Genomic DNA, 22,578 nt, shown 5'->3' on the forward strand with positions numbered 1-22,578 from the left:
CCTCATAGCTGCTCGAAACTGCTCATTATCTCAGGAACTGCTCTGCATCACGTTTGAAGCTGATACCTTCAGATGGTAAACCTTTGGCTTCTTACAGTTGCTGGGTCTCCTGTAAGCTTACCTTTGCAAACCTCATCAGATGGCCAAAGTCCAACAGTGAAGGAAAACCATGTGGCCATTCCCTCTACCGCCCTTACATTCCTCAAAAAGAGCAGAGCACTCAGCTTAATCATGACAGATACTCAAACACAAGACTGCAAGACAAGACTAGGTAGATCATTCCCTATACAGAGTATTATTCATTTATTATGTATTTAAAATGCAGCACTTAAATTTAATAAACTATCCTTGGTTTTTTTTCATTATTTAAATTAACTTGATAACCCAGCTGCTATTATTCAGAGTTTTTGCTTTGAAATAGAGTAAAAACACTATACTGAAAAAAAGACTCTGTCCTGCCAGTTTTTTTGGTGGAGAAACAACTCACACTGGAAACGAGGGAGAAAGTGTTTTCTTTCTCCTTCCCACTAACTTGGTTAACATGGCTCTTCATATGAGTCAAAGACATCTCCTCTACAGCCATACAAGTTAACAGTGTAGGGAGCAAGCTTGAATTTAAAAGGTGACACATGTTCTAACCAGGGCTATTACCAGTATGAGCAAGTCCATAGATATTTGAAAAGTGAAAATCCCTTTTGAGACAGACATTTTTATCAAAGTACAATTGGGTCACCATGCCTTTTTGCTGGCATGCTGCACTTTGATGCCCTCCTCCACCACAAATAATCTTGTCCTAAAACAGTTCCTGAGAAGTGCTGAAAAATAACACAATGTACAACTGCTGGCAATAACAAAATGTACAACTCCAGGGTATCATTCAATTCCCACTATTTCAATACAAACTATTTAGCAATATTATTAATGGCTGCAAGTACTTAAATTAATAAGTAAATATTAAGAGTTGCCTGTACACCCTCTTCCCTTCTCTTTCCAATGAAGATATAAAGGAACACTGGAAGAAGCAAACCTTTATATGGAAGCTCTCCAGATAGACCTTGCGATCAGAGCTCTCGTACATGGGAAGACTATGTTGAAAGCACACCTTGTCATGGCAATATAAATTGCACACCTTGCTTTGCAGTTTGCAGATTTCAAATGCTCTTGTTAAGATACCTGACTTCAGCAGAAAGTCTTCACCTTTCAAGTCCCAAAGGGGTTACACAAAGAGTGCTCTGAACAAAGCACAGCTTCACATTTGGAAAGATCGTTTCACTACCTGCAAGTTCAAGCAAAACGATAAGGCATACACCTTGCTCTTCTGAAGTTCAAACCTGCAACACAGCACTTCCTCACCCAAGTTACTCAGTTGCATTAAAAGGACCATGGAAATCAACGACTCACATTGTAAGTGCTTTCAGAATTGGGAACTTACAAAAAACTCCCCTTTTTCAGCACAGCATGAAGAACTCGATCAGAGTCCCTTTGAAGTTGATCAAGAGTACTCCCACTCTCCAAGAGCTGAGACTGACTCCCACTAGAGTAAATATTTATTACTGAATACTTAAGTATTTCCTCATCTGTTAACCCCCATATGAAGCTCACTCAAAGAATGAAAATCAACCCATCTGCCCTGAGTTTGTGTACATACAACACATGCAGAGTAAGACACCAGCCATAAGACTTTTTTCTAAAATAAAATAAACTATTTTAAATTGCTAGGCCAACAGAGGGTTCTTCAGATGCATAAAGGCTAAACAAATTCTTGCTTTACAGTTATCCTACTACTGGCTGCCAGAAAGGAAAAGACAGCAGGCTCATAAGGCTCTATGAAAACTGGGAGAGTGACAGCTGAATGATAATAAAGCAGTGTAAATACAAAGGTATGTATAATAAAAAGATTGCCTACAAATTTTTCAAAGACAAACGTATGGAGGAAACTTCAAAAGCCATTTTAGCAAATGGCCTACACTTGTACATGCTGCCTATACAGACACTACTACTTTCTTCACCTACATGCTGCTGAAGCACCAATCGGGAAACCTGCCAAACATACACAAAACTGTTCAGAAAAAGTATGTCAAGGAGCTTTGCAGCCCTGAAGCCATTTTGTATCAAAATAAAATCAACAAAACTCTAAATTGAAGGCATGAGACAGCCAAATAAGATGCCTGGAATTACAGCTTCTAAAGAGAAAGTACCTTGTTGCTCCTTGCTTGACAGTCCCTTTCCTACAGCCAGGTTAAATTTTGAGAACACTGCAAAGAGGCAGGAAAGAAAAATTTCAACTGAATCAGGAGGAGGGTAAAGAAACAATCCCATGAAAAGGACTGCAGCAGGTGCTGCTGCTTTAGCAGTGACTTTTAAGTGCAAGATTTCAATTTCCTTCTGAAACAATGAACACATACCACAGAACTAATAAATCCAACCACCACGTACTGGAAGAGCAAGAGCAGGTGGGCACTATTTACATTTACAAATCCAACGGATGGTGGCAAAAGGAGAACATCTTGAGGAGAAACTGGCAACAACATACCACAAAAAGAAGGAACATCCCACTAAAAGAAAGTGCATAGGATACAGTAACTGATGAGACTGTATTTGGCTCTGCACAGTTCAAGTTTCAGTCCTGCTCAGTGGGCTTATGTATTATGTTTTTCAGAAAGGGGTAGAGAAAGAGAGCAGTAAATCTGATTTTTTTTTTCTTCAACTCTTGGCTTTCTAAAGTTAACTGATTTTCATTGTTTGCTGTTTCACAAATCTGAAAGTTGCTCCTCATTGCAGCAGCAGGGACACTTCCCCTATTAAGTCTACATATAGATCATTTCTTTTTTATATTATGTATACAGTATGTTCTCCTAGAAGTAAATTAACACACATCCAGATGTGCTGCTATACTTATCTAAACAAAAATGTCACTGGAGCTGTGGCATTATCACCAAAATATTTAACCTTGCAAACCTCCAGAGGGCCATGAAGATGATCAGAGGGCTGGAGTATCTCTTCTATGAAGACAGGCTGAGAGAGTTGGGATTGTTCAGCCTGGAGAAGGCTCAAGGACAACCTTAGAGCAGATTCCAGTACATAATGGGGGCTTACAAGAAATCTGGAGAGGGACTTTTTAAAAGGGCTTATAGTGACAGGACAAGGGGGAACAGTTTTAAGCTGAAAGAGGGCAAGTTATTAAGAGGGTAAGTTATAGTAAGATACTAGAAAAAAATTCTTTACTACGAGAGTGGTGGAACATAGCTTTTCTGAGCAACTGGAACAGGCTGCCCAGGAAAAGCAGTGGATGCCCCATACCTGGCAATGTTCTAGGCCAGGCTGGATGGGGTCTTTGAGCAACCTTGTCTAGCAGGGGATGCCCCTACCTATTGCAGGGGGGGTGAGATGAGATGTTCTTTAAGGTCCCTTCCAACCCAAACCATTCTGTGATTGTTTGAAACCTGAAGGCAACAAGAATTTATTACTGATGCTTTTTTTTTTTTTCCCTTTGACTCAGTGGTGAAATACAAAAGCATATAGCACTTAATACATATTTGTTCCGCAGCATTCCTACGCCAAGAAACTGCTGAACAATCCCTAGCTGTACCCACTTAATACACTACCTAAAGAACAGGTACCTTCTGCTTACAGCTTGCTGACTTTGTGCATTACATCTTCTCATTTTTCACTTCACTCATACATGCAATTTGTTCTTCATTCCTTTCAAATAAATTAGTATGATCCTGAGTCTTCAAAGTAAAAAGTATTTTAAAAAGTCTACCAAGAAGACAAAACGATTATCACACACAACCACTTCCACACACAGATCCTGAATGCACCCTTGCAAGTTGTATTATTCACTAAAGTCACCAACCCCAGCCAAACACCGCCTACTACTGACAATGTCCTGCCAGTTCCCATTAAATGCAGGCCTGGAAAGATGCACTGCTCACAAACACAGGCTCCTTCCCTCCCTAGGTCCACTACTACAGGTCATTTAGCCAATTTGATTGGCAAGACGAAAAGATAGCCAACTGTATCAGCAAGTGATTTCTAACAAGTTTTCTGCCCTGCCAGCACCCTTGCTTTCTGCAAGTACATTTGTATCAATCGCAGCCCCAGAAACACAGAGGTGACAGCATTATTTACTTGCTGCTAACAAGAAGAGTATGCATACTAAGTGTAATGAACTGGGTCACCAGAACAGTGAGACAGCACACCAATTATGCTCCTATTTCTTTGAAGAGCACTCTCAGGTATCCTGTGTGACGCTCACCAAAGTGAAATAGCACTTCAGTGGCACTGGTCTACAGCTGCAGCACTTCGCTTGCTGACATGCCACGTTAAGGTCTACAATTTGCTGGGTGAGGGACCAAGGGCACCCGGATGGAGTCGTCAGCTGTGGTGTCAAACACCACATCCCTGCAACTCATGGCACAGCGGGAGTGCAGGGGGGGATCCTCATTTCCAGCCGCAGCTTTTCAGGACTGTCTAGGATCACATCCAGAGCCCTGGATGACTTGATGGGGGGGTGGGGATATGCGTGGATAACAGCAAAGTTATTCTGACCAGCACCTGTAGTCAATCTAAATACCTTGTGCTACAGGTCCCGTCCAAAGAAAAAAAAAAACAACCAAAAACTAGTTAGCAGTGAGCTAGGAAGAGCTTATGAACATTAATTAGTACATCTTAGAAGACACACATAAAGCGAATTTATCTTCTGTGTAGAAGGCTGCAGAGGTTTGAAAACATGCTGGCACTTCTTCACGACATTATGATAACACTATCTGAAACTGCCCAACTCCAGAACAGGCATTTAAACAATGCTATGCTGGCTCTTACAGCACGTCTCTCTCTTTCACTAATGGCACTTCAACCGAAGGCGCAGAAAGGGATTTGAGACACAGCCAACAACAAATTGCCATACGAGTGATCCCGCACTCTGAAGGTCTCTCTCGAAGCAAAGTCTCCTTTTTTCCCGCACTCCTGTTACCCTCCAGCACAACTTTCCCCATTTAAAACCCCGCCGGGCGGCAGAGTGGACAGGCTCCTGCGGCCGCGGGAGGACAAGGGTACACGGCTTTTGGGAGGCCCGGCGATCCGCGGTGGCGCGCGGGACGCGCCAAGCGCCGCTCCCCTCTCCCCGCCGGCGTAAAGAGAGAGCGCCCGCGGCCGCCCCCCCGCCGCGCTCCCCTCCTCTCGGCACTTACCCCCACAGCCCGCAGGACAGGAGCTGCGGCGGCAAAGTCCGGCGGCGGCAGGCGGCGGCGGCCACGACACACGAGGACTATCAGGGTGCCCAGCGCGGCGGCGACGGCTGCGCAGCCCGCGTAGAGACCGAGGCGGAGCAGCAGCAGGGCCAGGCACGGCGGTCCGCCACCCCCAGCTTCGGCCCGCTCCTGCCCCAGGTGGACGACAGACACTGCAAGAAGCCCCAGCCCGCCTGCCAGCACGAAGAGGGACGAGCCAGGATCCTCGTCCTCCTCGTCTTCCGCCGCCTCCCCCTCGCCGCCGCCGCCGGCAACAGCGGCTGCTGCCGGGGCGCTGCGGCGGCCGGCCTCGCCGCCGGGGCCGTGCGAACCCAGCGGACCGGGGGTGGCAGCCCCCACCGGCTCGGGCTGCCCGGCCGTGCTGCTAGCGCTGTCGGCACCGGGGAACATGCTGCTCCTGGCGCCGCTGGGAGCAAGAGCATCTCCCGCCGCGGCAGCCCCCTCCGAAGGTCGCCGCTCCCGGGCCCCCCCCTGTCCTCCTCCGCCGCAGCCCGCCGCCGCCACTGGCACCGCTGCGGCCGCCGGGGGAGCCGGAGCTCATGCCCGGCGGCAGCCGGGTGCTCGGCGGCCCCGCCGCTTCCTGGCGGCTGAAGCGGCAGCGCTGCCCGCCGATAAGCGGCGTGATGCGAGCGCGGTGGCGGCAGGCGGGGAGGCCCCGCCGCACCGATCGGTGTCCGGCAGGGGGAGGGGAGGAGGCGGGGGCGGTGCGGCAGGCGCACGTGTCCCCGGCCCTCCCCGTGCCGCCCCACGGCGGGCCTGGCCTGCCCGCCCGGTGCACTGTTCTCCCCGAGGGCAGCGCTGTGGCAGGACGCGGTGTCGTCCCCGCCCCGCGCACAGGCCAGGAAACAGCCGCGCTCGGGAGAGACGAATAGGGGAAGGTCCTCCCCGCGGGGTCCGCAGTGTGGAGCTGAGTCCCGCGGAAAGCTGCCGGGCGCCCCTTCGCTTTGGACAGCCTGGCAGAGCTGGGGAGCTAGCGGGCCGCGATTTGGTGGGACCGGTGGGGCCCGGGATGGTCTGGCCACAGCACCAAGGCCCTGGCCTGAGCTCTGGACACAGCCTTGGCCGGGGGCATCTCCGAGGCTCAGACCCCCTCCTGAATGATTACTGTGTGCACCCCTCTGCTCACACCCCTTTGATCAGCCCAAGGAGGCCATAACTGGATTTCAGACATGAAAAGTTAATAGAACAGCGATCGAAGTGACACAACTGAGATTCTGCAAAACCCAGCCTCACTACCCCAAAGGAAGCCTGCCAGCACTCCCATTGCTACCCTCACTCGGCGGGTCTGATGAGTTGGGACTGCCTGTGGCATATTCTGACAACAAACTCCTCAAAAGCCTTGTCCTATTCCAGATGTGCTGGGGATGTATGTTCACCTCCCCACAGGCACAGCGCACTTAATGGATCCTCTCCATGGCAGTTGGCAGCCCCAGGCAAGGTGGGAAGCAGGCCTTGATCTCCTCAGAGTAGGAGTAAAGGGCAATACTTCCCTAAAAGAAGCCAGCCAAAGCAGATGTACAAGCATTTACTCACTTCATTTTAAGAGCAGATATCCCATTAATAAAGTTAAGCACTGTAGAAGTGCTGACAGGTCTTGAGACTTCTGGGAAGCACTTTTGAGATTGCCACTACTCTGGTGATCTTAATTGCCCTGAATCTTCTCTTTTAAAGAACAGCTATTCTGGCTAGAGTATCTTTGATTTTTTCACATTCTGTAAAAAGTTACTTCTGTGAGATGCATTATACTAGCCTGATGAAGAAAAGGTACAAATACCAAGGCACAGGGCAGGCACAGAGCTGGTGAGGATTCTAAGCTACAGCAAATGTTTGACTCCACCACAGAATTTTCTAAACTAGTTCTAACCTAACCCACAGCATCTGATGGTATGGCCTGACTCATACAACAGAACTGTCTCCATATATACATTCCTTTACCGCTTAGAAGGTTTGCGCAGCAGTGAATGTCCTCTTAAAATCCTCAAGTAGTTTTGAAATGATTTTAGCTCTCACATTAGTCACTGACCAAAGGAGACACTGCTCCTTAATCATCGAATGGTTTGTGCTGGAAGGGACCTTAAAGATCATCTAGTTCCAACCCCCCTGCCATGGGCAGGGATACCTTCCAGTAGATGAGGTTACTCAAAGTCCTGTTCAACCTGGCCTTGAAAACTTCCAGGGATGGAGCAGTCACAACTTCTCTGGGTGACATGTTCATGTCTCATAACTCTTAGTGAAGAATTTCTTCCTAATATCTAATGTAAATCTCCCCTCTTTCAGCTTAAAACTGTTCTGTCTTGTCCTATCACTACATGCCCTTGTAAAAAATCCTTCTCCAGATTTCTTGCAGGCCCAAATCCTATCCAAAGTCATTACAGTAACTTATATACAATTTTATTACAATTTATTTATTCTATTTAGTGGCTATTAAATTGCACAAAGACATTTTAAATGCCAACTCAGACCATCCAGAGTGTCCAAAATGGATTATAGTCTCTGTTATTAAAGGTGAAAATCATCATAATAGTGAAAATATTGCAATGCCAGTGCCTTCCCATGCAAACTACCGTGAACCAAAACATCCTGCTGCTTTGCCAAAGGCCTTGGGGACCAAGGTTCTTTCAACATGTTTGACCTTTACCAGCAACAGAAAGATTCTGTGGAATCTGAATGCTTTTGGATAAGGCCGAACATGCCAGAAGGTTTCCTATAAAGTTATTTTATTCTCATCAGGTACAGAAAAAAAAGTAAAGATCCATCTCCTAGCACACACTTTATTCCTCAAAGATTTCAGAAAATGCAGGGCTTTGGCCTCACTTCAAGTTCTATTCTGGGATCTTAATAAAGATCCACACAAGAAACCAGACAGAGCATGTAGAGGCCTCTTTCCACAAATGCATTCAGGAAACTGCTTGGGCCTCTGTCAAAACTACTTAAGGGAACTGAATTTTTAAATTAACCTGAAGCAGAGTATGTAATGTTGTTAGTACTGTGTAAACAGAGATTATTTTCGTATTAGAGTATTAATTCTCAGAATTGGAGAGGAAGATAAAAAAATAAACCTACCTATAATAACAGTGTAGTCCTGCAGTGCTTACGCACAAAACCGTTCTTGTCTGAATGAGTAATCCCACCAATTTTAGCTAGGATTTACACATCATACCCTGAATCAGATGTGTATCCACAGAGCTAGAGGGAGATTTGATTGTGTTTTTTTCGTTTAGTTTTTAATAAGATTCTGTGACTTTTTGACCTGAGGTACAATTTCTAATATTCTAGATGACATCCTAGCTCCGCTGAAGTCAATGGTAATTTTCAAGTTTACCTCAGTGTTATTTGAACTTCCCCTTCTGTACTTTAAAAATTACTTTTCTGTGCAAGACAAAGGACTTTAGAGGTCAATTTTCTGAACTGGGGGTTATTTTATTCTCTTCCTGTGACTACTCATTCACGGAACTAGTTTATGAGGTAAGAGATTCAAACTCTACTTCATTCAATCAGTACTGCAAGTATCTTTCCTACAAAGAGAATACTACTTTAATCTTGGTTTAGTACAGAAATTATGTCTGATCTGGGGGAAAAGTCAGCATCTTTACTTTTTTTGCTTTGAGCCAGGAGTATAATTTACCTGTTTATAACATACCCTAGACAAAGCCCAATGGTCTGAAAGCACTTTCACATCTTTGGTGACAATCTTGCAACTTTCACCTTTGCAGCACTGCAAACTTTAAACTTCTGTAAATTTGTGCCTTTAAAATATTTAGGCAAGCTTAAAATAAATACTTGCTTGAAAGCTTTTTCACATTTACTTTCTGTTTTGTGAGCCTTTCTGGTTTCAATCATATTGATATAAAGGTTAGCAATTACTCAGTTAAAATAGGAATCTAACTTACAGGCAAAAAAGAACATACGTAAAGTGCATACTTTGTTTATATTTTTAGTACACTTAAAAGTTTGAATTAATTGCATGCATTTTTATAACTGCGGTGGTGCTGCACTGTAGTTGCAGTCAAGAATTTACAGAAATTTCTAAAAGCCTTTTGGGCACAAAACCCAGAAGTGCTCATGAACTTTTAAACCCGATGGTATAGAAGCATAACTAACACAGTTGGAAACAATCATAGGAAAGAGAAGAAACACATTTACTGGGTAATGATTTCATGAACCCTAGCTACCAGAGCAAGAGAAAAGGAGATTGTTATACTTCTCAGTATCTTAAATCTTATTTGATACTTTTCAATAAACTCAAGAAAATTACTGTGTTTATTTCTTAAAGGCTTGCAGAAAGAAGGAGCTCAATATTTTCAACCTTTTTGCCTTTTAAAACTTTCTCTGCTACAGTAGATACTTCAGACTTGATTGAAAATGTAAAATGCAGACACATTTTAGTGGAAACCATATGAGCAATCTGTCTGTAAAAGCAGACATAGTCTGTCTGATAAAACTTTACCTCAATGTTTATCTATTGCAACTGCAAAACGTACTTACACAGATTTTTTTTTGTGTAGACATTTCAATATAGACTTTACATGATCATATACTGTGTTTTTCTATTAGGCCTCATTCTTCTTTTACTGAAAATCAGTTGAATTGCTTGAAGATGGTAACTACTCATTTTTGTTGGCCACATTTCTACAAGGTATGTAAGTTACACTAATATTAACCAAATTTGGTTTTCGCTACACCTTTATGAGATAACGGTATTGTATTTTGCCTATTTGTAGGTAGGAACTTGACACACAGGGGAAAAATCACACATTTAATGCCTAGTGTGAGCTACCGAAGACCTCACATTGTGAGGTCAGCAAACGCTCATTTTGTAGCATGTGTATACATATACATGTATATACACATATGTACATATGTGCCTCTTTGTGTATGTATATACATATATGTATATACATGTATATATGCACACATTCTACAAAATGCTGAGCATATGTATATACACACATGTATACACATACACAAAGAGGCACATATGCACATATGTGTATATACATATGTACCTCTGTGTGTGTGTTTATGTGCCAAGTGAAATGTGGCTATATATAACAACAGTTATTTTGGCTGCATAGCCCTGATTCAACTCAAAAGTCAGCATGCTCAGAAAAAAATGGGATCGTGTCATTAAATCTTTTTCATGATGAACAGTGGGCCCAAAATGAAGTAGAATTTATAGTTTTGAATGCATGGATCAGCAATCTGGAAGTCTTTCTTTTCATGTAGTTCTTTTCATGTAATTCTTTTTAGTTTCTTAAAAAGTAATACTAATTATTAAAGAAATGCCAAGGTCTGGTACCGCAGCGGACCCCTTCAGAAGAGCTGGAACCTACCCATCCTTACACAGGACACTACCACTTCCTGGTGGCAGATCATGAGTAAGTAGTCATCATTTACCTAGTAAGCAGAAAAAGTAGTGAAATTCTACCTGAAGGCTTCATCCATGTTTCTACAATAATTATACTGAGATTCAAAGATGCTGAGATCAGCTCCACTCAGAGAAGAGTCCTGATCCAACCCTGATGATTTGGGTCAGTTGTACCTAAAAGCCCTCCAGATCACTTTGCTTCATCCATTTCCTCAGGATATGTTGCTCGTTGCTGCAGCCCTGGCATTACAACATGGGTGCCATAGCCTTGGCCTGAGGTGCTGTTGCCTTAATATGGGACATCACCATCTCACAGTGGGATACCCTCCCCTCAACCTGGTTTGCTATCCCCTCCGTATGGGCTGCCGGCACATCAACCATGAGTGCCCTCATCCCAGCCTAGGGAACTATCATCTCAGTCTGGAGCACCATCACCTCAATCTAGGGCACTGTAACCCTAACATGGAAAACCATCACCACAGCACCAGCTCTCATTGCCTCGTTCTGGGATGCCATCACCTCAAACTGGAATGCTAACACCTCAGCCTAAGGCACTATTATTTCAACCTGAGGCTCCAGCACCTCAGCATGTGACCCCACCATCTCAAGCAAGAGCCCCATTGCCTCCACCCGGTCACTTCGTCTCAACCCAGAGCCCCGTCACCTCAAGCTGGAGCCCCACCAGATCAACCTGGGGCGCTGCCACCTCAGCATGTAGTCCCATCACCTCAACCTAGCGGTCCGCACCTCAGCTTGAGGCACTATCACTTCTACATGAAACCCCATCGCCTCAGCAAGAACGCCGCTTTCTCCTCCAGTCCTGCGGAGCCTAGAGGAGTGGCAAGGAAATAGCCGTTACTTGAGAGAGGCAGGAAGGGGGTGCCGGGACTTCCCCCATCTCCGTTCCCGCCCCTCTCAAGCACCGCCTTTTCTCTCCCGGCGACGCAAGAGGGGCAGCAATCTAGTCGGCCGCCGCGGAGCTGCGCGCTTTTGGTTGATCGTGTTCCTTCTCTCTCCTCCCGTGCGTGTGAGTATCAGCCCCGGCCGCCTGCGCGGTTACCATAACAAAGCCGCGGGGGAGGGAGGTGGCGGCTGATGCTTGCCTCGGGCTGCCGACCAGGCCCGGCCTGGCGAGGTTTATGGGCCTCCAATGCTCCATTTCGGGGGTCGCGGGTTCCTCCTTCTCCTCACGGGAGGTGTCCTGAGAGCGGGTGGGTAGCCACTGGGGAGGGCGGGAGGGGGAGGTAGAGCAAACAAGATGGGAGACGTGGTTTGTGTTTTGTGTATACACATCTGTTATTTTTAGTCATTATATAATTTATATTCTTATTGTTTCTTAGCGTGCTGTCTTTCTACTTGAGTTCCTGCCTCAGCGGCACGTATGTAGGTGTCTCTAGAGCATGTCATATGTGCTATATTTGGAGGGCTTTTGCTGGTGTGGAGCTGCCAGAGTTTAGTCATGCTGCCGTGAAATGTGTTTTCTGCCGCACTTGAGTGCAGTGCCTGGCCTCTTTACCTCTCGGGGGCATCGGAAAACAGTTGGGAGATTTTATTTTGGGGCACCAGCCCTCGTTGGCATTATAGTCATTGGTATTGGAAGCAAGTTCCTGTGTTGTGTATGCTGACCCAGACTTACCAGACAGTGAGGGACATGTGGAAGTAATGCTCGAAGAGAGTTTACTGAAGTGTTTTGGTTGGATTTGGTTAGTGGGAATTAAGTCCACAGAAATGATTGCTGTGAATGGCTTGCCTTGAGCGTGTTAAACCATTGCTATGGTTGCATCTCCACAGTTTGCTTAGGATGACAGTTGTAACCCTGTGCCCTGCACCAGCGGTTCCCAAGGTGGGGCTGTACTTTGGAAAATAACCAGCCACTGAATCTCTCGGACCGTGTGGTTTTGTGTGGAAATCACAAAAGCAGTAACTGTAGGTCCTGGGGTTTGTGCAACCCCTGCAGCACAACAGAATACTGAATTAATTTGAAAGCATTTCACTGAGATGAAACAACAGAAAGCAATGCATGTTATGCTTGTGAAACTCTGGGGTTTCTGGGGGAGTTTTCACAGCATATTAGGGAAACTGGCATTTTAAAATACAGTTCAGCATGGCTTATGAAACAACATAATTTAAGGTCATGTAATTTTCATGCCTTGCTGAAGTTTCTCCCTTGCAGTTGTTAAAAACAATTTTTCAGAAACTTGTTTTAGTATGTTACGTGAATATTCACACTTGTTCATTCTTACTATAAAACATATACAGAAAGCATCTAGTGTTTGCATTTGGACCTGTATGTATTTAAAAACTGTGTGGTTGAAATTCCTATGCAGCATTCATAGAAACAACTATGTGGGACGGAATGAATGTAACAGAAATAGCAATGGTACATTTTTTTTTGTACCCCTGCTTCTGTCTGTTATCAGGTCCTCAAGATAGAGCATAGAATGCATTGTGCACAGTTTTGCTTCTTTGAAAAAACAGTTAATCTCTCTTTCTTGGACAGAAAGTGATCACTAGAGTTCTTAATGGCGAAAGTCCCACAAACTTAAATTCATAAGAGGAACTATTTGAAGACTAAATTTAAGTGATGAAAACTAGTCACTGGACATTAGCTTAAGAACGGGTTTGTAAAATAGTTCATATTTTAAAACACAGTTTCCAAAAATTTGGACTTGGCTTTCAGAATGCTTCAAGCTCTTACACTTCTTTTTTTTCTGTTTGGTTGTTTGCTTGGTGGTGGTGGTAGTTGGTTTGGTTTCTTTTGTAGTGCATGTGTTGTTCCTTTGTATTTTCTCAGCCTAGATAATCCTTGTAATGATGTAGAATAGAGACCAGAAAAGAAGAGAGCAACTAATTCGGAGACTTCCTTTTCTTCGAACGTAAAGCTCTTATGACCTACTTGCATTTTTCATAGAATCATAAAATTGTTTGGGTTGGAAGGGACTTTAAAGATCAACTAGTTCCAATCCCCCTGCCACAGACTAGACCACGTTGCTCAAAGGCCCATCCAGCCTGACCTTGAACACTTCGAGGGATGGGGCATGTACGACTTCTCTGGGCAGTCTGTGCCAGTGCCTCACCACTCTCACAGTAAAGAATTTCTTCCTATTATCTAATCTAAATCTACCCTCTTGGGTAGATTTTTATCTAATCTAAATCTACCCTCTTGGGACAAGGAGGAATGGCTTTAAGCCATTCTTCCTTGTCCTAGACCTACATGCTGTTGTAAAAAATCCCCCTCCATATTTCTTGTAGGCCCCCTGTAGGTACTGGAAGCTGCTGTAAGATCTCTCCAGAGCCTTCTCCAGGCTGATTGTTGCTTTGGTTTTGGGTTTGTTCATATTTAAAAGGGTGTTCATAGGCCCCTGTGTCTCTAAATATGACTTACATGGGCTAAAAGGGCCATCAGAACTGCAGAGGCTGTTGAAGCTTTGAAAGGACAATTGGCCAGTCCCTTTAGAGGCTCCACCCAGCAACACATACAGGTGATTCTCTAAGGGTTCTTCCAGAATTTGCAGGATATATGGTCTTCTGCAGCATAAATGACAGGAGTATCTATAAACTTTCTACCAGTTGGGTGATATACCTGAAGCTTAAAGGTGAGAGCCTGAAAGTGAGCTAGCTCCCAGGTGAGCCTAGGTATTCCCTTTAATTCATGGGAGATAAGCGGACCATTATTATGAGGGTTGTACCTTAGTGCTTCCACCACAGCTGCTTTTTAAAGCTTTTTCATTCTTTGTCCCCTGATCTTATATTTAACCAAGACTGGTGATAGTAATGGTTTAAAACATGACTTTGACTAAGATTACATCCAACAACCTTGACTGATGTTTTAAGTCACAATTCAACAATGGGTATTAGTGATTCTTTAAGTGTTTCATAGTAATAACATAGTAAACATTGGAACTTTAGGAAACATGTTGAATTTAAGAGCCCCTCATTTCAGCATTTTATCTGCTTTTCCATATTGATGTTTCTCATCTGGAGAAATGAAGAAGTAATAAAAATAGAATGCAAGCGAGGGTCTCAAGAGGCCTTTTCCTCATTTGCTCCTCACATATATTCTGAGGAAACATGAGTATACTTAGACTACTCCTAAGTGATACGTGCTTAAGCTCTTATTTGTATACTGCTTTAGTAACTTAATTTCTGTACCTCCCCCTGCTCATCTGTACTAGACAGATCCTCTTACATAGAAATATATTCACCAAAAATTAAAAAAAAAAAAAAATTGAATCTTATTTTCAGTGGCTGTGGAGAATGTGATTGTTATCTCTGTAAAACTCTGTTTTTTTTCCAAATGGTGATAATAGGTGCCATCTTGTGGTCACAAAACTCACATCTGTTTGATTTGTGTGGCAGCACATCTGTGCAAAGTGTTGAGGGAAATGCTGGTGAGCCTGTTCGTCCAGTTGGGTCACAAAGCATACTAAATCTGTAACATTAGACGCGTGAACAAACTTCTAGCTCAGTGAGGATTTCTGTTGTTGGAGACAGTTCATGTTGTGCCATTTGGTAGGGATGGCCAGATATTCTGGAGTATGCTATGATTTACCTGCTAAACTCTGTCAGTAGTTTGTGGTGTACTTGTTTCTTTTGTGGTTCTGCTGTCTCTTTCAGGACTGGCTCAGACGCAAATCCAGAAAATGCCAGGGTAAGTGGCATGTACACAGTACAGATGGTCAGCTTGTGGATGAAAGTTTTGGTGCTGTTGAACTCTTTATTATGGATTTGTTTTTGAGTCCTGCCTTCCCAACAGTAGTAGATGGGCATCTGTAGGTTCTAAGCAATTCTAAGCCATACCTCTACTGTGTGCAGTGAACGAGGCAGGAGTACAGACTGGGCACAACTGGTCTGTTACAAGGTGAGAATAGGGGGAAGTTACTGTAGAAACACTGGTGAAAGAATTGCTTCTCTTTACTTCTGAACTGTGATGAAAGGGAGGTTTTATGTCAGCATGTAATTTCAAATGGGGAGTGTTCAATAATAGTTTGAGAGCTTGATGATGTTTGTGGAGACCTTTGCTTTCTGGGCCACCCTTAGGCTGTACTTTTTGAGACAGTTGATCAACATGGAAGCATTACTTAGCTGAAGTTGGGGAAGTGGTGTATCCAGTGTCATTTGGAAGATGGCAATACCTGACTCCCAGCAGTCTGCAACAGCTGCTTGGATTAATCCCAGCAGATCTTAAAGAATGCACACGCAGGTAATGCTCCAACTTTTGCACCAGGGTGATGATACACACACACAACACCATCCTTTACATGACAGATATGCTGAAGTTTTGCTTTAATAAGAGGAATTGTTTTCCTTTTCCTTCCATCCTATTGCGGACTACTGTTCCAGATTCACCCCCTTCAGCTGTGGATAGCCTGGTTGGATACATGTTGCCTGATATTTAAATCTTGATATTGGGCAGAAATAGTCCCCACAGATATGCACCAGTACAGCAGGAGCAAGAAAACTTGACTTCCTTTTACCTTGATCTTTGCCCGCAATACCTAGCATTAGAGTCTGTCCTTTCCTGGGCTTTTCATACCTGTGTACAAATAATTTTGCTGCCAGGAACTGTTCATTGTTTGTCAGTATTATCAAAAGACTGTGGCTATGTGTCACTTTTGGGAAGGGTCAATGCCAGTGACCGTTTTCCCCCAAGCATCTTAGTGCTTGTTGAGGTGCCTAGAGATAGGACTTTTCCAAGTAGTTAGAAACAATATATTGCAGTAGGCCCGTGAGGCTTTGATGTGGATGGGGTTACTTATGGTTGTAGAGATGGAGGTCCTTATGAAGGAAATCCTTCCAGAAGCTCCTGATAACTTTCATGTCTGTATTTTTTGTTTTGATTGTCATCTGCTTCTGTTCCGTCTGGGTTTGGAGGGCTTGCTACTCATTTGCTTGGGTTTTGTAGCTGTAGCCTGTTAAGACAGCCCCGATAGGCATCATCATATCCACCATTTAACCTCAGTAGTCTCTGACCTAGACTTTCTGATTATGAGGTCACAAGGTGACCTTTACTGAAGAACAAATGTTTAATGTGTGTATTGCAGTTTTCTGGGGTGGGGGTGGGGGGTGGCACTTTTTTGGCTCAATAAGAGCCACTTTTTTTTTTTTCCTCTCTTTTTCCTTCAGCCCTCCCTTGTACATTAACTGGAAAGCCTTTGCCCTGAAGTCATCTAGGGCTCTCTGGTGGTCATGTGCTTTCATTTGTTCTAACAGATGATGGCAGTTGACTCTTCTCCAGGACTTTTTTGTGCCCATTTACTGAGTTGAATCCTTGCTTGAAATAGCCAGGAGATTCAGGGCTTTCGATTTGCATCCTTTTAAAAGGACTCCAAAGTACTCTTCTCCAGTGAACCTACCTCTGTTTGAAGACAGAACTGCTGTTCCGCTGCCGTAGCTTTGGGAGTTGCTAAACTATATCTTACAACACACAGAGAAAAATGTTTTCCTTTGTGTCCAGCAGAGAGAACCAGGGGGGAAAACAAACAAATAAACAAAATGGGGAGGTAGGGAGGAGCAAACAAAAGAAAACACAACAGAGGAAAAAGGGCAGCAATGGCTGGGTATATTGACCCGACAGAGTTGGAGTAGCAGGTCTTCCCTCTTTACTCTTCTCTAGCTATGAGAGACAAAAATTGGTGAAATCTTAGGCAGCCAGCTAAGAATCAGCTGGGTAAGTGGTTTCAGGTGCAATAGAAACAGTGGTAGTTCTGATATGAGCTTGAATTGGGTACTGTCAGGTCTGGTCTGTGAAGGGCAGATGTTGGTTCCACAACTGTTTCAGATTATTCAGTTCAGGTACAAGCCTCTGTCTCAGCCAACAGCAAGAAGTTTGGCATAAATCAGCAGTAAATACTTATATGGAGGTTGTAATCTGAGCAAAGGGATTTACCCCATGTTATTATGTTCAGGCAATTAGCAGCAGCAACACGGTTACCTGTCACTGGACAGAATCAGATTTTTCTTGGAGGTGCACCATAGGAGGTTAGAAGCTAAGAGTTGCAAGCTATGACATGGGAAATTCTGATTAAAGAAAAAAAAAAATCACAGCGAGGGTTGGTGTAGCAGATGCCCACATAGGACATGAAGTGCTCATCCTTGGAATTTTTGCAGACTTTGCTGGACAAGGCCCTGCACAAAACTAGATTGAATTTTTAAGCTGACCCTGCTTTGAGCAGTGGACTAGACTAGATCATATAGAGAGAATCCCTTCGAAACTGTATTTTTCTGTGATTCTAATTCCAGCTTCTGTCTGCTTTGTGGTGTTTTGCTGAAGAACTTGCCTGTGCCTCAACCAGCCCTTCACCTTGTGGTGTAAGAAGAGGTCTGGTGCAGGATGTGTAAATGTGGAGGAGCAGAGCTTGGATAGTTTTGTAGGGTTGGAGTTTATTCTGAGCTGGGGTTGAGGCCTTGTGTTCTGTATACTGGTTATGAATAATACATGGATTGGATTGGGGAAACTGGTAGCCAAGTTTGGAGACCATATGGTATACAGAACAGCTATGGCAGCTATTGTGCTCTGAGCTTGGAAAACCAGACTATATACTAAACAGGCTGGTTGTTTCGTTCATTGTGTTTTCCCTCAAGGGAAGTAGTTTCCTGAGAGGTCTATTTCCTCCTTTGCTTGCTTTGTTGTTTCTTTCTAGCAAAAATGAAAAATGCAGTTAAAGAGGAGGTAGGTAGGGCTGGGCATGTGTGGTTTGTCACATGGTTGGAAGCAGATGCACTAGTTGATCTTTACCACTAGTTGATTGTATCTGAGAACACCTAAGTTTTGGGTTGGTTTACAGGTTTGAAGACTTAAATTTCCTTGTGTTTCCCTTCTTAAACTAAACAAACCCTCATAAGCTGGACTTTTCTAACTGTCTTAAAATTTTTATCATTGTCTATTGTTGTCATGTGTTTTTTTTCTGTTGTTGGTTGTTTGGTTTTTTTGTTTGTTTGGTTGGTTGGTTTGGTTTTGTTCTTTTGAAGTCTCAGCCAAAAACTGAGGGAGGAAGAAAAGAGGTGGGTGGGGTTTTAACTAATGTGTTTTTACACAGTAACTTGTTTAATGATTGATGTTTTTGAAAATGTTAGTCAGATGATACAGTTACCCTTTCCCAGGTTCACTGTGCAAAGAGGTGATTTGGAAGTCAGCAGAATTAAGGAGGCAGGACAGAGGGCCAGTAAGGGTAGAGTTGTAGGATTTTGGAGTGTCCTAAAGATCATGTACCACCAATAATATCAATATTTTAATTAAAACACTTTAACCCTTCCAGCCCCTCAGCTCTCAAACACTTGTTTTTGCTTTCTGAGTTCAGCAGAGTAGATCCCTGCTCTGAAGAGGTAGAAATTTCCAGTTGAAAGGAGAGGTGCCATCTGTGGGAGCACTATTGTGTGGGCTGGGAGAAGACTGCTTACTTCTTCCAGGATCAGTTATACCTACAAAGCAAAATTAATTAATAACCCTAAACCAGAAGGTGCCCTTTTGCAGCTGAATAGAACGTAATTACTGCTTTTGATACTTCACATATGTGTGTTAATACACCGTGAGATTGTCTGTTCCTTTTTGTCGCAGGAAACATTGTTGATTCATCTGGTGTGTGTTATAGCTGTGATGTATTATGGCTTTTGTGGAGATGCACAGTGTGCACACAGTAACATCAGAGATTTCAGCCTATAGCAGGCGTAAGGCGCTTGTTTTTCACCTTTTTTTTTTTTAATCTTGTTTTTCTGTGATTTATTTCAATATTCTGGTGCATGTATTTCAGTTGGTCTGTATTTAAAAAAGTGAAAGGTTGGTTGGATAATGTTAAGGTTTAACCAAGGTTAGAACACCTTGAACCTTACGTATTTTGTGTTAGTTTCTAACATTCAAAAAATCGTATGAAAAGGCAGTTTTTGTTCAAACACAAAGCCACACTTAAATCTGCATCCTCACTATATCACTTTTTATGTACTATCCTACTTTTGAGATACTTTATATTGCAGCAGTGCTTGAAGGCCTGCTGTTAGGCATTACCTACCCAAATATTCCAAATGCCCTGACATCCAGACTGCATGTTCTCCTTGACTGCTTCGCCATTGATTTTTGATCTTAAATAGGTCAAGCTTGGTGTTTAAAGGTGAAGGGATTAAAAAGTGGTATTAACTAGGAGGAACTGTACCGAGGAAAAGATGAAGATGAGTAGGTGTGCTTGGCTGGGGCTATGGGTGGGTGTTACAAGAAATAAGGGGTGAGAAGCAGAGAATTACATGGGAAGAAATACTACAGTAATAAAAGAACTGATTAATAATTAATGGCCAGCGTGTTTATTTGAGTTGATCATATTTGTGTTAGAGAGTTTCATGGCTAAAGCCACAAAAATCATACACCTTTTATAAATCAATATAGTAGTCATTGGAATTAGCAGTCAATGATAAGTATTTGACAGTTTTCTTGGGATTTCAGAATATCATTTGTTGATTCTGTATTTTAAAATTCATAATGTAGCAGAATTGTGTGCTTCTCCCATGAATAAAATTGCACTGTGCCCTGTATATAAAGGTGGGGTGAGGGTGTATATGTGCATGTGCAGCCAATATATTAATTTGGGCAGGGTTAACCAGCAAAATTAGGTGGCTGTGCCAGAAAAGTGGAAGGAGCATTTGGCAATGAGATGGATGGTGTTGCAACTGCTGCTCCTTGGTCAGTCATACTGCTAAACTTCAGTTCTCCCATAACAGTGGTTGCTGTCTGTGAATCAGTTACAGTTCAGTCTTTATGGAAAACAGCCCACTGGCAGGTAAGCTATTCCTGAGTCATGCGGAGTAGGAAAATATGTGCTCTTTGGGTGGTGCTAATGGTAGAAAGAAACGTACAGACTATCTATAGTCACCTTTTGCCACCTCTGCGCTGCCCTTTTCCATTGTCAAGTTAAATCCCATCCGCACTTAAGAGATTGTGCCCAGAAGAGAGACATCTGAGAAGCTGTGATATGAATGCATATTATAACCAATGAGATACTGTTAGTCTCCTTTGCAGTAGTGACATTACATGCAAACATCCATGTATTTTTAGTTTATTACACTCAACTTTATATTTCAAGCTAGTTGGTCTGCATCCATATGCAAACCTGGTTTTTGTCTTATCCCCTTATGCTCTTACATGTACAACAATGCTAACTATATGAAATGCTTGTGACAAGTGAAACATAGCACATGCTCACTTTTACCAATCTGTCATGATCTGTGTGAAGCTATGAATTGATGAGATGTTAGTGTCTTGAGTAATAAAAGCCTTTCATCATGGAGAAAGGGGTTTAACACTGTACTTGCCGTATTTATTTTCTTCATAGAATGGACTTTGTCTTACTTGTACTTGCTACATAAATAATTCCTGTAGTCTACAGATGATGCCAGAAAATTCTGCTTCGTTCTCTTCTGGTTTAGGTTACATGTGGTAGAGAATTATATGTAAATAATATCTTATTCTTCTGATGTTTTGTTTTTTTTTCTGTTGTGCATGTTTTGCTATATTAAAATGTGTAATCATTTTAGGAAGCTGCTCTAGCCAGGAATCGCATGACAGTTGGGTGTTAGAGACCGTGCAAACTGCCTGAAGCCAGGGATCATGAGAAGTGACTTGAACATGAAAAACTTCCAAGTTCCATGTAGCATTTCAAATCAAGAGTTCCCAGGTGTTTTACTCCTTTGTTTTGTTGCTTTTGGAGGAAATAGGTGCTTTAACGATTTTCTCTGTGGTACTAAAGTTGACATCTTCTTCTATTGTTTAATAGCATTTTCAGCCTTATACAGCATCTAACCTTACTAAGTATCTCTTAAGTTCTTTGGCTTTTCATATCTTAAAACCACAGGAGATTGCGTGCCTTCTGCTTTTAACTCTTCTGTTGTGCTTTTTTTGTATTTGGGGTGCATATTTCAATTTCCTCTAAAATCGGGTATTATTTGAGAAGTGGCAAGATAACTGAGTGACATAAAGCTTTAAAAATTCTGTATTTTGAAGTAATCTTAGCTGGAAGCTTTTTTGGGAATATGCTTGCAGTTTCAAAGCAAGTTTAGGAGTTCCTTTTTCACCTTTGCTTGCCATGGCAACACACTATGTAGTTGAAGGAAGACCATCCATCTTGTAAGATACTCTGGTTCTCCTGCCTTGTATAGTTGCTTCCACCGTCTCTAAGTTTGGTTTCCTTGGCTCTAAACGTTACAGATGTTAAGAATGTTACGTATTTATTGATTGCAGCTTACAAAGTTTATATAAAATCTGTTGTAAATACAAAGAAAAAAGTGTTGCCAGCTAGATGGGAACAGCAGTCTTTGGTACTGGCTAATTTTGTTTGTTTGTGGATGTTCGGTCTGTGTTTTTTTTGTTTTGGTTTGCTTTTTTATTTTAACTTTGTGTATATCCTGTTAGTGAGCAGAAACTTTCATATCTCCCCTGCAATATGAGTAAGATCTAACACGTATTTCCGCAAGAACTATGACACAATAGGAGCAGATTTGTAGAGCAGAATGGTTAGCACTAAGGACCTGGTGTCTGCATTGCATGTGTTTGGGCTAGCCATATTGTGGTCCCATGGACTGACTGGTGACTGTTGGTTTGTGTGCTAGTTTTGTGCCTGGAGCACAAGTTTCAGTTTCATCTGAATCACGTTTGCTCACTGTACTATATAGCATGAAATACCTCAAGAAAAGCAGGCTCTCCTGATGCAAACTAAAACATTAACACTGAAGCACCCTACCTGTTTTGCAATTTCTCCTAAAGCACATGGTGGTGTTTTTTTTAATGTAAATTGAAATTGCTCCTACTTTCTGTCCTGAAAGCCTGCAGGTTGAATGGTTGTGTCAGCCATGATGATGACTGCCACATATAAAAGAGATTGTTAATACAAAATACAGACCTAATGGTAGGTCATTAACTGCTCTAGCTTAAGGGGGCAAAATAAGACACTTCAATTGCTTGTTTGTAATAGCTGAGAC

The 22,578-nt window shown here is 42.9% G+C and overlaps 2 protein-coding genes across 3 annotated transcripts in view; one reads left to right on the top strand and one right to left on the bottom strand.

Annotated features, from left to right (window-relative positions):
* Positions 1–5,542, bottom strand: part of SNX25 (sorting nexin 25) — a 77,466-nt gene extending 71,924 nt beyond the window's left edge. Inside the window, exon 1 of the mRNA XM_061371703.1 lies at positions 5,193–5,542. The gene's annotated coding sequence lies outside the window, so the exon portion shown is untranslated. The remainder of the gene's footprint in view (positions 1–5,192) is intronic.
* A 5,984-nt stretch (positions 5,543–11,526) lies between these two features.
* Positions 11,527–22,578, top strand: part of CFAP97 (cilia and flagella associated protein 97) — a 33,787-nt gene continuing 22,735 nt past the window's right edge. The window contains exons 1-2 of one of the 2 annotated variants that reach the window (XM_061371738.1): positions 11,583–11,647; positions 20,326–20,384. The gene's annotated coding sequence lies outside the window, so the exon portion shown is untranslated. Of the gene's footprint in view, positions 11,648–20,325; positions 20,385–22,578 lie in introns of both variants that reach the window. The other variant, XM_061371747.1, reaches the window with a different exon arrangement.

This window comes from Neopsephotus bourkii, unplaced genomic scaffold (assembly GCF_033783945.1).
Source record: "Neopsephotus bourkii isolate Nb327-2 ecotype Australia unplaced genomic scaffold, CSIRO-AGI_Nbou_v1 NB_168, whole genome shotgun sequence".
Taxonomy (NCBI): Eukaryota; Metazoa; Chordata; class Aves; order Psittaciformes; family Psittacidae; genus Neopsephotus; species Neopsephotus bourkii.